Raw genomic sequence first — 6,441 nt, forward strand, 5'->3', positions numbered from 1 at the left:
TCCTCCCGAGCACCCTATAAGAACCCACCCGGCGTCCTCGTTCCATTTTCCCAAAGAGATGCCACCCTCATCGCCTCTAGCCGCCGGCCACCTCGCCGGAGTAACCCTGCCCCGGTCGAGTCCAGGAGCTCCCTGCCGACCTCCCCATGGCCCCTACCCTCGCTGCACCACACCCCTGCGCGCCCCACCCCTCCTCCGCCGATTACCCACCCTGCCGGCGACCTCCCCACCTCGCCGGAGCAGCTACCTCGCCGGAGTTCTTCCTCTCTGTCACCCATGGTGAGATCCACGAAATCCCGTATTGCAGTTTTTTCAGAAAATTGCAATCTTAGAAAATTCATATCTATTAGTGAGTAACTCCAAATTAGATGATTCTTTTTGCGTTGGATCGAAAATTTTATCCAGTTTCTGCAGATATATAATTTGTCTATGTTTGGATTTATAAAAATTGAGTTAGATCAGATTTGAATTAAAGCTTGTTTTGCTTATTCCGGGAGTTTAAAAATAGCTTTTAATTTGATTCTTTTTGCTGCTGTTTCCTACTGATCATATCTTTCAGTAGTTTAAGTTTCAATTTTCTTTAAATAATTTTACTTAGGGTTTTAAGCAAAACAGATTCTGTTTTAGCCTTTTTTGTTTTCTTGCTATTTCTTTTGTATTAATTGTTCTTAATTTTTTTTTTGGAATTGTGACAAGTTATATTTTGTTTTCTGATATTTACCAGTAACTTTTCAACAACAACAAAATTTTATTTTATTTATTCTTATTTGTTTGCATGGAATCAATTCTTGTTCTATACTAACTTGCGAATTGATTGCATTGCTAGTTTGATTTCCTATTTTGAAAATACTTATAAAAAATATTGTTTTGTAAATTTTACTTCTGTTAACTTAGTTATTTTATATTTTGTTTTCTGTTATTTTTTCTATTTTAGTGTTTTATTTTCAGTTAGGACAAAACTATTTAGTGTTTGACGTAGTAGAAGACTCCCTAGTCTTATTTGAAGTTTTCTTTCGGATTCCTATTCGCTCTCTCTTTTGTTTTGATTGCTAGAATGATTGCTAGTATGAGTGCTTATGTGAATGATATGTTTGTTGTATAGATTTCATCGGAGAGTGACGAGTAGTCTATCAAGTTATTTTCTCGAGAAATTCTTCTTCGTCAACATCACCACGCAAGTCACTTTGATCATACTATCACCTATGTTTTATGCATCGTAGTTCTACCATCCTATGCCCAATTGCATGCTCCTTAGGTACTTGGAAATTTTAGTATAGATTGTAGTATCATGTGGTAGGCACACAACAACCCTAATACTTGGTCCCGGGACGACAAATTTCATATGGCTATGCTTGAGTAGACGGGATTTCGGTTGAGTGCATAACACGAGTGATGCAAGGTTGATTAAATAATCAAGACCGGTTAAGACAAGATTTTCAAGACCTCGGACGCAATGCAACTCTTGGTGAAGGACGGTTGATCGGCTCCCTGGAGAACCCAGTGGATGCCTGGGATGCTGGGGACGGCCATGACATCCTGCGGAAAGCTTCACCCAGGCTCAAAGAGACGGACGGATATTTTCAAGACCCAAGGCTTACCTGCACAGCCACAAGTCATTATGGGCTCTGGCTTGGTTCGACAATGCGGCGACTCTGGACAGGCGGTGCTAGCAGATGTAGAAGAACGGTAGGATTGGATGGGCACCGACAGGGATTCAGAGGGACCCGTTGAAAGACCATGTTTTGATCATCCGGTCTTCAAACACCCTGAAGTGCGAGGACATACACGGAGGCGATCAAATCTTGTGGGGAACGTGTGCAAAACTCTGCAGAGTACTCAAACCTAATCGATTAGCCGTGTCCACGGTCATGGACAACTTGAGCCAAAGGAACTGAAGTTATCTGAAATTCTCAACACAAATAATAATATTGATGTGGGTATTATTGACAACATGGGTACGAGAATTGGTTGGTGGAACCATCTCGTTAACAACCAACAATGTAGTAACATTTTTCTTTTAGCCCTCTCTTGATGTAGGAGAAAACTTGCTTTTCGCAAAAAATCTTATAGCCCCACCTGCCATATATGCATATAGTATAGATGATTACTTTTCACCCCTCTCTTATGTGACTGGCCGGCATATTCAATATGCTGACCTACACGGCTGCAACGTCTTATGTTGCAGATATTTTCTTCGACGAGTAAGAGTACGATTCAGGGTTACGGTCTACACTCAACTTGCCGTTGGTGTTTAATGGGACTCCACTCCCTTGACTGCTTCCGCTGAGATATTTAAGGTATATATTAGTTTTACGATATTTACATGTGATTGCACTTTGATATATACATTGATGTACTGTGTGTGCCAGCATACTGATCCAGGGATGACACAGATACACAGAGGCTTGACTCGTTTTGAGTCGGGTCGCTACAATGAAGGATATTGTTACTAATAAGAGGAGGATACCTGAGGTTGAGATTTCCACCATGCTTGCTAACTATACCTTCAAGGGTGGAACTCCTAAGAAACTAGGTGATCCCGGTGTGCCCACTATACCTTGCTCCATTAAAGGCAACTACGTTAGAACTACGTTATGCGATCTTGGAGCCGGTGTTAGTGTTATGCCTCTCTCTCTTTATCGTAGACTTGAACTGGACAAGTTGACACCCACTAAAATCTCTCTGCAAATGGTCAACAAATCAACTGCTTTCGCTATCGGAATTTCCGAGGATGTGCCTGTTGTGGTTGCTAACGTCACTATCTTAACAGACTTTGTTATTCTGGATATTCCCGAGGACGATGCCATGGCGGTCATCCTCGGAAGACCCTTTTTAAACACTGCAGGTGCTGTTATAGATTGCAACAAAGGCAATGTCACTTTCCATGTCAACGGTAATGAGCATACGGTGCACTTTCCAAAGAAACAATATCGAGTACATTGCATCAATGCTATCAAAAAAACTTCACCGATTCTTATTGGGAGCTTTGAATGCCCTATCCCTCCTGTTAAGATGAAGTATGATTTGCTTGTTGGGGAGATACACATCCCCATTGAGGTAACCTAGTGACTATTCGAAAATTCTCCGTCTTCTTTTGCGATTCGAAAAGGTTTGTCAAGGATACTTGATCAACCTCATTGACGGATTTGTTTCGATGACCATGAGATGGATGAATCGAGGAGTCACAAACCTCTATTCCAAGCTTTCACATTCGTTTGCTTAGAAGAAAAATGATAGATTTAGTTTAGTTTTCCCTGTTTTTTCTGTTTTAGCGTCCCATGGAAAAGTACCCCGAAAATAAAAGTTCTCCGAACTTCCTCAAAATCAAGTACGATTTTTTCTGGAATTTTTTAAAAATACTGAGACGGAGAGCTAGTCAGGGGGCTGCACTAGTGGGCCACAAGCCGTGGAGGCGCGGGCACCCCCCTGGCCGCGCCTACCTAGCTTGTGGGGCCCACGTGCACCCCCTTCACTCATTTTAGCTCCCATCTGGTTCTCCTACCTCCAGAAAAAATCGTTTCACAGCTCAAGCCCGTGTTCTTGCTCTTCTTGCTGGGATTTTCAATCTCTTTGCTCAAGGCACCATTCTCTGAACTGTTTTGGGGAAATTACTCCTTGGTAAGTGACTCCTCCATTGGTCCAATTAGTTTTTGCTCTAGTGCCGTATACTCCGCGTATTTTTGCTACCTTGGTGACCGTGTTCCTGAGCTTTGCATGCTAATTTTAGCTGGTCCCAAGTAGTTTTGATGTGTAATATGGCCTCTAGGCACTTGTGGGAGTAGTTGCTATGAGTTCTGTTGAGACTTGTTCACTTTTCCTTAGAGTCACTAAAAATTTCAGAAATTTTCAGAGATAGGAAAAGGAAAATATGAGGAGGTTCTTAAGAGGCTCTTCAAGCCGTGACCCCAAGGATGATGGAAGTGAGAAGAAGCCCAAGTATCCGGTCCCTCGAGTCGCAGAAGTTCGAGCATGCGAGTGGCCAAGCGATGTGTTCTTACGCGCCGCCGGACTTTACGAAGACTTTTATCACTTGGTGGAGAACGCATGCCTTACCGCCTTCGTTGAAGATAAGTGTCCGCAATACCTCCTCCTCACTAATATCTTCGTACAAAGCTTTAACTTCTATCCGAGGAAGAATCCTCCTATGGTTGAGTTCAAACTTTATGATATCTCCCAGCGCATGTCACTCCAGGGTTTTGGCAAATTACCTTACTTGGGGATATTCATTAACCTCATCCACGGGACTTGGAAGATTTCATGGATACAATTGCTGTAGGAGAGGAGAGAGGAGTGTCTTGCGCTAGAGCTGCTAGCATTCATTTTCCCGTGCTTCGGTACTTCTCACTATTTGTGGGAAAACGTTTGATTGGTCGTGGGAAAGCTGGGTCCCTTAGCTCCCCGGATCTTGCGGTCTTGCGCGAAGCCCTTTATAACGATAAAACTTATAGCTTGGGTGCTATAGTAGCTCAACGGTTGAACATGAACCGTTCTAAAGGCGTTGACTATGGAGGTATCTATGCTACCCGTCTTGCCAGACACTTTGAGATACCCATTAGACTGGACGAGGAAGAAGAGATTCTTCTTCCCGAGAGATATCTAGATTATGATAGCATGGTTCGCCATGACTTTCTGGATAGAGATATAAATAGAAGGATGATTTAAAACCTGGTGTTTAGTCAGGGTACTCATGAGAGTATTACTTTGCCTGCTCCCTCTTTGTTCAATCTTCATGCAGGCAGGTACCAGATGCGAGTTTATTAGTGAGAGCCAGAGGAGCTCACACAGCAGTGGCATCCTCAGTCCACTCCGGAGTACCCCGGAGCTGGTTATTTCCCTCCTTGGGAGTATACCAACTTAGGCCAAAAGCCTAAGCTTGGGGGAGTACGTGTTTCTCACCGACTTTACATTCTTGCTTATGCTTTCACTTTGTTCGTCGGTGTTCACACTTTGCCACTGTATCTTCCATGCTAGTTTATTTTCTTTTCTAGTTTTCTTTTCGTGTGTCTGTCTAGTTTGAGAAAACCCAAAAAGATTTTATTTTTCTTCTTTTGCTTGTTGGGAGCTTTCCCGTGTAGATAGTTTTCTTTTTCTTTGGGTCAAGGTAGAAGATAATTGTTACAATGTTTAGTGGCTCTCACATGCATACCTGTTTAGCTATCAAGAGCCATATTACTTTGTCTTCTCCTTTGTGTTTGCCTGCAGATTCCAGCTTTAGTCCAATGCACGAGCACTCTTATTATTGTTCACATCGTTCGGCCGTGCAAGTGAAAGGCAATAATGACGATATATGATGAAGTGACTGAGTCTGGAAAAGCTGGTATGAACTCGATCTATTTTTTTTTCGTAAATATGACTAGCTCACTGTTCCTAGTTCAGCTTTGTTGCGAGAGAAACATGTTTGCAATGACAACTTAGAGATCATAGTTGCTGATGCCATGCTTATTTAGCTAGGAGCTTATAATGGATTGTCTTGGTTGCCCACATGAATGTCGAGATAACTATGATGTAGTGTGATAGGATGATATCCTCCTTTGAATGATTCAAGTGGCTTGACTTGGCACATGTTCACGCATGTAGTTGAAACAAAATCAACATAGCCTCTATGATATTCACGTTCATGGTGCTTTATGTGCTACTCATGCTTGCACTCAATGTTAGTTAATCTCAATGCATTTTGATGACTGTTGTCGCTCTCTAGTTGGTCGCTTCCCAGTCTTTTGCTAGCCTTCACTTGTACTAAGCGGGAATACTGCTTGTGCATCCACTTCCATAAACCCAAAGTTGTTCCATATGAGTCCACCATACCTACCTATGTGCGGTATCTACCTGCCGTTCCAAGCAAATTTGCATGTGCCACTCTCTAAACCTTCAAGAAATAATCTGTTTTGCATGCCCGACCGCTCATGTGGTGACAGGGGCTATTAGTATCTTCCATGCTAGGCGTGTTATCCTCGATATGTGTTTATTCACTATCATTCACGAGAAAGGGGCCGGTATTTGGAATTCCCAGTTCCATGCTCAAATCGAAAAGATAATTGCAAACAAAACTCCCCCAGAATTGATGTTGGTATGGACGGTACCCGAGGATTCGGCTAGCCTTGGAGTGTGATTGATTGGTGGTGGGGGAGTCAAAACTTTAGTTTTCTGTCTGGGAACCGCCTATAGCATGTGTAGCGTGGAAGATGTTGAGAACTCTTAGTCATTGCGTTGACAATGAAAGCATGCCACCCAAAATTATTATCTCTGTTTTCAAAGCTTGAGCTCTGGCACCTCTGGAAATCAATGCTTCCCTCTACGAAGGGCCTGTCTATTTATGTTCCTGTTGAGTCATCCTCCTCTTATAAAAGCACTAATTAGAGAGCAACTCTGTCATTTTTATGCTTTGCTTTTAACTCTGTTGAGTATGACTGTGACTGGATCTTCTTTGCCATGAATTACAAT

Source organism: Hordeum vulgare, chromosome 4H, assembly GCF_904849725.1.
Source record: "Hordeum vulgare subsp. vulgare chromosome 4H, MorexV3_pseudomolecules_assembly, whole genome shotgun sequence".
In the NCBI taxonomy this organism is placed as follows: Eukaryota; Viridiplantae; Streptophyta; class Magnoliopsida; order Poales; family Poaceae; genus Hordeum; species Hordeum vulgare.